Source organism: Erinaceus europaeus, unplaced genomic scaffold (genome assembly GCF_950295315.1).
Source record: "Erinaceus europaeus unplaced genomic scaffold, mEriEur2.1 scaffold_577, whole genome shotgun sequence".
NCBI lineage: Eukaryota > Metazoa > Chordata > Mammalia > Eulipotyphla > Erinaceidae > Erinaceus > Erinaceus europaeus.
In genome coordinates, this window is record NW_026647891.1 from 623 (window position 1) to 11216 (window position 10594).

General features: G+C 45.2%; 1 long non-coding RNA gene across 1 annotated transcript; it reads left to right on the plus strand.

Annotated features, from left to right (window-relative positions):
• Window positions 1-8452: 8452 nt before the first annotated feature.
• LOC132536515 (uncharacterized) lies at window positions 8453-10170 on the plus strand. Its single transcript, XR_009548064.1, has 2 exons — window positions 8453-8559; window positions 8819-10170. It is a non-coding gene; the product is annotated as an uncharacterized LOC132536515 (long non-coding RNA).
• Window positions 10171-10594: the final 424 nt, after the last annotated feature.

Sequence of the window (10594 nt, forward strand, 5' to 3'; positions counted from 1 at the left end):
TAAATTCTTTTCTCTCCTTGAATTCTTATTTCCATTCTATTTCTGCCACAGAATGCTATGCAAATATAATACATACATCTTCACTATGAGTTCAAAAATATCTCTGCAAAGAGGGAATTGAACTGAGAAGAAAAATTTTCTTGATTATAAGGTTATAAGTATTCAAATTTTTCTTCCCTGACTTACTACAATTACAGAAAGCTATCACTTATCCTGGTCAGTAGGTTCTCAGAACTAACTTTATGTAAAATGTTATTTAGTTCAATGTTAACTGCAATATTTTTTCTTAACAACACTATACTGAGATTTTGAATGAAATGGTGTTATCAGAAGACCTGCCAGACCATTAAAAACAGTAACTAAAGGAAAAAGGGGACCTGGGTAGGTGAACGTTACCATGCATAAGGACCCAGTTCAAGTCCCAGCCTGCAAGGAGAATATTCATGAGCAGTGAAGCCGTGCTGCAGGTTTGTCTCTGTCTTTTTCCTCTCTACCTCCCCCACTCAAGTTCCCTGTTTCTATGCAATAAATAAATACTTAGTAAACAGAAAACAGAATACATTATAACAAATTGTTTTTAATTTTTTAAAAATATTTATTTACTTTATTTATTCCCTTTTGTTGCCCTTGTTGTTTTTTTATTGTTGTAGTTATTATTGTTGTTGTCATTGTTGGATAGGACAGAGAGAAATGGAGAGAGGAGGGGAAGACAGAGAGGAGGAGAGAAAGATAGACACCTGCAGACCTGCTTCAACGCCTGTGAAGCGACTCCCCTGCAGGTGGGGAGCTGGGGTTCGAACCGGACAATTTTTTATAAATGCTAAATATAAGTATCAAAAGCTTTTTATAGGGAGTCGGGCTGTAGTGCAGCGGGTTAAGCGCAGGTGGTGCAAAGCACAAGGACTGGCATAAGGATCCCAGTTTGAACCCCGGCTCCCCACCTGCAGGGGAGTCGCTTCACAGGTGGTGAAGCAGGTCTGCAGGTGTCTATCTTTCTCTCCTCCTCTCTGTCTTCCCCTCCTCTCTCCATTTCTCTCTGTCCTATCCAACAACGACAACAATAATAACTACAACAATAAAACAACAAGGGCAAGAAAAGGGAATAAATTAAATAAATATAAAAAAATTTTTAAAAAAAGCTTTTTATAGAACTATGAAGGAGATGAATGGGGTTTATGGCTCCTTAATTAAAGGGGAGATTTTTAAAACTGTTTTATTGGGAGGCTAATGGTTTACAGTATAGTTGTTAACACATGGGTATATTTCTCAAGGGGAGTTTTTTTAAATTTTTTTTAATACCTTAGAACAACTTAATAAAATATTTGAAATGTGGGATCAGTGATTTTTCAAAGACAATATTTGTTTGTTTAGTTATTTATTATGAGAAAGGAGAAAGAGAGGGCCAGTACACTGTCTAGTCCTGGCACAAGGTGGTGCCAGGGACTGAACCTATGGCGTCAGGGACCTCAGGCATGCACGCTGATGCTCTAAACGGGCTGTTGAGCTATCTCCCTGGCCCAAAAAAGTTTTCTCTTTCTTTTATTCCTTTTATTTATTCATTTTCTTTTTAATGTGAGAGAAGACAGAGTTGAAAGGCATATCCCAGAATTAGATTTATTTAAAACTATTTCCAAGTACCTTTGGTAAATTTCCATCAGTTTGAAAGCACACTTACTTCTACGTTAGACTGCTACTAGATAATATCTAAAGCCTCTGTTGACATCTCTCATTTCACCTCCTAACACAAACACTGCCCCCCAAATAATTTACTATTTGCAGCCTTCTGAACCCCATGCTGTTCCCATTCCCTGCCTGACCATCTTTCTCCCCACCTATCTAACAATCAAGACCTGGTGAAAAAAAAACAGCTCTTCTTTTCTCAGACCACAAAATAGATTGGACCAACATGCCTCCATTCTCCAACTATCATAAGTAAATTATGACTTAGCATTTCTAACACTCCCTTTTATTAACTAAAAGCTACTAGAGGAGAGAGACCTACTTTACCTCTATCACTATTTTATACATAGGTGCTCAATAATTAATAACTGAATAAACAAATTAAAGGGCATGTCTATCTCACTTTCCTTACTGATAAGGTTTTATCTACAAGATCCATATACTATTTTGTAACATTTTAAAAAATATTTATTAATTAATTTATTCCCTTTTGTTGCCCTTGTTGTTTTATTGTTGTAATAATTATTGTTGTGATTATTGATGTCATTGTTGTTGGATAGGACAGAGAGAAATGGAGAGAGGAGGGAAAGACAGAGAGGGGGAGAGAAAGATAGACACCTGCAGAGCTGCTTCACCGCCTGTGAAGCTACTGCCCTGCAGGTGGGGAGCCAGGGCTCAAAATGGGATCCTTACACCGGTCCTTGTGCTTTGCGCTGCCTGCGATTAGCTAGTTGCGCTACCACCCAACTCCCATAACATTTTTGTTTAATTTTTTTAAATTAATTAATTACATCATATAAGGTATGACAATCTCTGAAAATTCAAAATGGAAGACCAAACTTCATATCCAAAACATCTGACCAAGCAGAAACAGTACTGTTATCATAAATGAAACATAAAATACTGTAGGGTTCCTCTTTTAAAGCAACAGAAGAAAGCCCCATCTTCTAACTGAAGACAGTCATTCTGTTATTATCTATCAATAGAGATACAGAAGAGAGTAGCACTGAGTTCCATGTGCCAGCTATGTCACCTTATCTGTGACAGCTGTCCACATTAAAGTAAAATTACAATTAAGCCCACTGATAAGACTTCAAAATGATCACTGTTGTAGGATGAATAACTCATGACTAGTTATTGAATCCTTCTGTTTGTTTTTACCTACTGCCTAGAGATGAACAGGGATAAGAAATTATAACTTAGGAAAATAAAATGAGTCCATAGCTTCTGCTTCCAAATAAAGCGACCACTCATATTACTAACAGAGGAGAGGAGGAGAAGCAAAGCCAAACACCACCAGCAAATTAAAGCAGGTCCTGCGGACTATTTGCTCTGGTAAGTACATTTTTATTCTAGAAAACTTCACTCTAAATAAAGTTTAGATTTGGGTTTCCTTAATAAGAACAATTTACAACACCTGATGATTTCTAAAAGATGAACCAGGGCCACTACTGGAATCCATGATCGTTCCAAGAATTCCGTGTAAAGTAGCTGCAGTAATTCAAACTATTTTTATGATATTTTATTTGTAAACCAAAGCAGCATTCATTATTACTGCTGTTTAGTTGTCTTGGTGCACTGCCAAAGGCAAAAAAAAAAAAAGCTGCTGTTGTTTTGTGGTTATTTTATGAGGCATGCTAGATTAACTTCTAAGGACCTTATGTAAGTGATATGCCACTAGTGGGCAACCTCTCCACATCACTAGTGGGCAACCTCTCCATGTCACATTTTTCATTCTTTATTTTAGAAAGATAAGAGAGGACAGACAGCATAGCACCATTTCACCATTCATGAAGCTCCTGTGGTACCATCTATGATGCCTCCTTGGGATGCCAGGGCTTGAACTAGAGCACCAATTTAACTGTAAAGTAAGGTTTTGCAAAGAGGCTCATTGGTAAAGAGTCTCTTTCTGGGAGTCGGGTGGTAGAGCAGCGGGTTAAGCGCACACGGGCTGGCGTAAAGATCCAGGTTCAAGCCCTGGCTCCCCACCTGTAGGGGAGTCGCTTCACAGGTGGTGAAGCAGGTCTGCAGGTGTCTATCTTTCTCCCTCTATGTCTTTCCCCCCCCTCCATTTTTCTCTGTCCTATCTAACAACGACAACAACAATAATAACAACTACAACAACAATAAAAAACAAGGGCAACAAAAAGGAAAATAAATAAACATAAAAAAAAGTCTCTTTCTCTGCTTATTGTCCACCTTCAATTGATGGTAGCCACTGCAAAACCCCAAGAATTTCACTCTAAGAAGTAAATCATTATTCCCACACAGACATGATGAACCTAGACAGATCCCTCTCTTTCCACTGTCACTGGTTATCTCCATCAGGAACAACATAATGGACCCCTCTGTGGGCAACTATAGGACCTTGCCCTAAATGTGGATCAACAATGGTAGGGACCATTACATTCTCTGAAGGAAGGTTGGACAACAAACTCTACCACTCAAGGTAGATGGGTCTGGCAATGGGTGGAACCTAGAATGTTCCTATCTGTGACCACAAAATGCATCCTACAGGAATGCAAAGGTTACACAGGCTCCTGCAACAAATATGGGCCCCAGATCAAATCAGTGGGATTTACAGTTAACAATATTTATATACTTTTCCCACATCTGGGAGCTAATCTCTTCCTTGTTCCAACTTTCTAGTCCTATTCCCAACTCTGACACCATCTCCCCAGACAATACCTTGGGTCCACCTGCAAGTCAGCTGTCAAACTCAGGCAAACACTAGTAAAGTCATGGTGGGCCCCTTGGAATATACCCAAAACAGACCTACTAGTTTTGTCCATAATGGAAACCCCAAAATTCATCTGCTATCTTCTTGCCTTCAGGTTCATGATTATTTAACAATTTGTTCTGCTTTCTTTTTAAATATTTATTTCCTTTTTGTTTATGATCTTGTTCCTTTTTGTTGCCCTTGATGTTTTTATTGTTGTTGTCATTGTTGGATAGGACAGAGAGAAATGGAGAGAACAGGGTAAGACTAGACAGAAGGAGAGAAAGACAGACACCTGCAGACCTACTTCACCGCTTGTGAAGCAATTCCCCTGCAGGTGGGGAGCCGGGGGCTCGAACCAGGATCCTTATGCCCGTCCTTGCACTTTGCACCATGTGCGCTTAACCTGCTGCTCTACCGCCTGACTCCCCAATTTGTTCTGCTTCCTATCTTAATGCTTTTTCAGCCACCAGGTTCCAGATGCTACCACGATGCCAACCGGACTTCCCTGGGCAGATGACCTCACCAATGTGTCCTGGAGCCCCGCCCCACTAGAGAAAGAGAAAGATAGGCTGGGAGTATGGATTCACCTGCCAACACCCATGTTCAGCAGGGAAGCAATTACAGAAGCCAGACCTTCCACCTTCTGCATCCCATAATGATCCTGGGTCCATACTCCCAGAGGGTTAAAGAATAGGAAAGGTTTCAAGGGAGAGGATGGGATATGGAGTTCTGGTAGTGGGAACTGTGTGGAATTGTACCCCTCTTATCCTATGGCCTTGTCAAAATTTCCATTTTATAAATAATTTTCTTAAAAAACGAAGTAAAGCATTAAATCAGGTACATTACAAATTAATCTAGGTGTCTGGAGTGTGATTATATTCCCAACTGTTTGGATTCACCCACTCACTCTTTCCTTTTATGAATCTGGTTATCTATAACTGAGCCATTCAATGTGGAAGTTATTAGTCACATCTGCTATTTACCTTTAAATTAAGTAAAACTCAGTTCCTCAATAGTACTTGCCAAATTTTAAGAGCTCAACAGGAGCGGAGAGCCAGCTTAATGTTTATATAAAGACTCTCATACCTAAGGCTCCTAAGTCCCAGGTACAATTCCCCGTACCACCACAAACCAAAGCTAATCAGTGCTCTGATAAAACAACAAAAATGAAAAACTCCAACAACTGTGGTCAATACAGACCACAATACAGACTGTAGCTGTAGACAGTCTATAGACGTGATGAGAATAAACTGGGTATGACTGAGAGTGACACATGGGAAAGCAGAATGGAGGCAGGATGGGGGCTATTTTAGATTAGCCTGTTAGGAAAGGCCTCCCCTAGATGCTGCCATTTGAGCTAAGACTTGAGGCAGCTCGCATGCAGAAAGCATCCACTGATGAGCTGAGAGCCAGGGCAGAAGCCTCAAGCACAAATGAGCCTGGGTAGGTTAACAAGAAAATGCAAGTGTGTCTGAAGCCTAAGAAACTAGAGAGAGGAGAAAGGGAAGCTGGAGGTGGCAGGGGGCAAGGCCTCAAGGGCTTGCACGGCAGGAAAGAACTTTCCATGTTAAGAGGACTTGAGAGCACAGAGGACCATAAAGAGGACAGTGCAATCTAAATAAATCATGTCTTAATAAAACCCTGACTGCTCTTGGGAACTGACTACTAGAAACCAAGGGTGGAAGCAGGAAGACATGCAGAGAAAACAGGTGGGACTGCCCAGGTGAGGGAAGCTGCTGGCCTGGAGCAGAGCAGTGCCAAGAGGACAGAAACGGAGCCTTCCTTCCCTACACACCCCTTGACCTTTGTATCACCATCTACTAGTCTTCACGACCAAGCTCCTTGAAATCATCAACTTCATCCTTTCACTTCTCAGTGTCCCATAAATTCACTTTCTGGCATTGTCATTCCACCAGAACTGTCCTTGGGTCCCTGTCATTGCCCCTTCCATACACCGATCAGCTTCCGCCTGGCTGGCCTCTGCTGTCTTTGGACCAAAGACCACTCCACCCCTAGGCCTCTACTCCCATTTGCCATCCTCTCTTCCTGTTAGTTCATCTTCCTCCCAGCTCCCCTCTGTGACTGCTCAACTTCACTGCTCCTCTGAGGCTGCCTCACTAGTGCAGACCTCACAATGTACATACACCCTGAGACTGAACACTTTTCTGCTGCTGGCTCCCAAATTAACATCTCTCACCCAGGGCTCCATTCTTAGTTTTAAATGCTCTAACTAATGTTGGACTGGGCAGCCCCCACCCCCACCTTACTGGGAATGAACTATAAACATTTAAAATGCAAAGGGGCCAGGGGACAGCTCAGCATTAGAGAACAAGACTTGCTTGTCTGAAGTCCCAGAGGCCCCAAATTAATTTCTGGGATTGCATGTGCCACAGCTGGGTGGTACTCAACTCTCATAAAAACAAATAAATCTAGGGGGCCAGGCAGTGGCACACCTGGTTAAATGCACATAGTACAAAGCCCAAGGATCCAGGTTCAAGTCCCTGTTCTGCACCTGCAGAAGGGATGCTTCATAAGCAGCAAAGCCTATCTTCAGGTGTCTCTCTTTCTCTTTCCCTATCTCCCCCTCCTCTCTCAATTTCTCTCTGTCCAATAAAATGGAAAAAAATATCCACCAGGAACAGTGGGTTCATAGTGCCTACACCAAGCCCCAGCAATAACCTTGGAAGCAATTTAAATACATAAATAAAACTTAAAATGTAAAAAATGCTCTCTTTGTACCCAGGACAAGCCCAAAGTCAAATGCATCCTCAGTTGTTCCTTGTCCCTCAGTTACAACCTCCATCAGCAGATCTTTGCTGGGTCCTGCCAACCCTGTCTCCTCTAGCCTTTCCTCTCGCATCCTGCGCAGGCTATTTCCACTTCTGAGCACATGGCTTTCTGCACGGGTTATGGGAACGGTCTACCAACCTATGTTCTGCTGCCAAGCTCTTCTCCACCCTGCTGCCCAGACACATAAGGGTTATTTAACTGTAGCTGATTACATGCAATACACACCTGACCACACCATTGCTCTGCTCTGCTCGGTCTTCCAGAGGCACCTTGTCAAGGCCAAGTCTATGTTCCTTATTGCTTTTAATGTCTCTCACCACACTCTTGCCTCAGGTCCTCCTCTTCAGCCATTCAGTTTTGTTTTGTTGTTTTTTTTTTTGAAATAGATGCCATCTCAGGCCTGGCTTCCTCTGCACCTGATCACCTCTGCCTTACTCATCTAATCACTACCTCAAAGGGAAGCTTAAGCATCACCTCTGTCCCCGAGGGCCTCACATTCTTCCCAATCACAAGGCAGCACATGCTGTTCATTTATTCCTCCCAGGAATCTATAAAGTCGTAGAGGGCACAGACCACCAACCAAATTACTTGATTTGCACCAACGATCAGCACATTGTAACTATTCAGAGAGAGAGTTCTGATCTGACAGCCTCTAAATTTATTTAGGGCAGAGAGGTCTTATTTAATGGGCCTTTTATCACCATTCCAGTATGGTGCCAAGAGACAGCACCGTCCACCAAGCCAAAGGTGAACATGAAAGCAGACGGAGAACGTGAAAGCACTAGACCACTGCGCCACAGCCACCAAGCCAGCCTGGGGATTCTCAGGCTCCATCTGATGACACTGGCAGGCGTCATCTAATAAACGCAGATTAACTTTCTGTGGCTGTGTTCCTTCTCACTTCCTGACAGGTGGTTTATCTGACTCAGGAGATGCTTCATCATCACCTTAGACCCCACTCACTGGTCAGCCATGTATTCGCCGAGAATGTGGGGGTGATCAACCCTTTTTTGGAAGGAGAGGCGCGGCAGGAGGCCAGAGTCCCAGGGATGGGAGGCGGGAGGACCAAGGCCCCACGTGGGTGTCACTGGCAGCTGGGGGACGTGGCAGGGGATAGATGGTGGGGAGCGAGGGGGTGGCGAGGACACTGACAGCTGTGGGGGGGGGGGACAGCGGGAGGCCAAGATCCTGGGGGTGAAGGCGACTGGGACGCTGAGGCTACAAATGGGGGTGGTGTCACCGACAGCTGGTGGGGAGTGGGGGAGGGGAGAGGAGGAAGAAGTGTTCCAAGTGCAGGTAGCCTGTCACGGGTCATCCACGCCGGACGGAAACGAAGGTGGAGAGGCTCCAAGAGAAATCCGGAGGAGGTGAGGGAGTGGGGGGTGGGGGTCGGGGGTCGGGGGTCAGGGGTCAGGGAGAGGCAGCAGGATGTAGTGGGGGTCAGAGGGCTGAGTGTTTGAGCCCGGGCGAGGGGAGGCCAGCCTGACGCCATCAGGGCGGACGCGACCCTGGGGCCAGGAGGGCAGGGACCCCCCCCCCTTATCCCGGGTGCCCGGGCAGCGGCGAGGCTGAGGGGCACTTACTGGGGTCCCTCCGCACGGCGCCGCTGGGGTTCTCCTCCCGCAGGTGAGGGAAGAGGAAGTCCCGGGCGGCCTGGAGGTCCTGGAAGTGGCAGAACTGGACAATGGAACAAGCCATGGCTCAGGGGCGCCTGCCTCGGGCGCTCGCCACCAACCCCCCACCACGCCCTGCTCCTCAGGCTCCCCGCGGCCACCAGCGCCGAGCCTGAGCAGCGCCGGACACGCAGGGGCGGGGCCACCACGCCGGAAGTCATCGGCGCGCTCCGCCCACCCTGCCGCCCGGCGCAGGCGCACCGCGACCCAGGCGGCCGGGAGACCGCGTCACGTGACCTGCGGCGGCCGGAGCGGCCGACGTGGAAGTGGAGTTTGCCGGCCGACTGCCCTCCGCCGGGAATCAAGCTTTTCATTCACTTTCTGGCTTCTAGCCAGAGATGATCTCACTGGTCTTTGCCCGCGGGAGTGTGTGTGATGGGATGGAAGCAGAGCCAGGACTCTTTGAAACCAATCCGATTAATGGCCTGATGCTGGCACGGACCTGATAGTTGATCGAGAATAATCCTTGTCCAGTGGGAAACAGTGTCCTGCAAGGATCGGATTCGATGAAATTAATTTATTTTCCAGAAATCAGCCCGGACCAAGCTAGGTCTGAATGCGCCGCCTATATACCCATAGTACTACGCACGCCTGAGACTGTGCATTGCTCTTCCGCTGTCGTCACTCACTTGCTTCTTCATTCATCCCTTCATCCATTCAGCAAACTCTTGCGGCTTGTCTGCGCTACACCGGCCACTCAAGGCGCGAAGTATAACGCACAGGACACAAGAGATGAAACGCTATTCTCAGTGGAGCTAAAATTCAAGTGAAAAGTAGGCAGGTATCTGGCCATCCAACTGAAATTGTGATAATACTAAGAAGGAAAGAAGTACAAAGTGCTGGGACCGAGCACACTAGGGGGAACTTACGTGGTTCTTTTGTGCTTGTTCTGGGTGGAAGAGAGTTTCCAACAACTGGAACAGACTATTTAACTGTAAACCTCCGGTGGTTGGGATATTGTCTGACACCACTTTATATTCAGTATGCCTGGCATTGGGCCTGGCGTATATATAGTGTTTACTAAATGCTGCAGAACCAGGGACATAGCTCATCTGGTAGGACACTTGTCTGCCCATGTGAACGACCCAGGTTTAAGCCCCTTGGCACAGCATACAGCAGTGCTAGAGCTCCGAAGAAAGTTTCAGTGGTGTGAAACTCTCGCTCTGTCTCCATCTGAAAAAGGGAGCAGAAGCAGTGAAATCGTGTATGCATCAGGTCCCTGAGACACACATACCCACAAATTTGCTAAAGGGGTAACATTGAATGTGTATGTTAAGTAAACCCAATAACCTGCTTCTTTTCAAAGTCTTTTTGCTTTTTTTTTTTCCTACAAAGTTTATTTTGAGCTTTTCCATATATGTTCCAGTTGGATGGTCTAATTGCCATCTTGAAAGAACCTTTTATCTACAATATTTATTACGTGGAGACAGAAAAGAAAAATCGAGGGAAGGGGGAGATAGAGACACCCACAGCACTGCTTGCTTCACCACTTTTGAAGCTTCCTCCTCTGAAGATGGGGACTGGGGATTTGAACCCAGGTTCTTGTGAATGGTAAAATGTGCACTCAAACGGATATGCCACCACCTGGTCCCTCATCTCAATTTTTAAAAAAATATTTATTCCCTTTTGTTGCTCTTGTTGTTTTATTGTTGTTGTTATTGATGTCGTTGGATAGGACAGAGAAATGGAGAGAGGAGGGGAAGACAGAGGGGGAGAGAAAGACAGACAC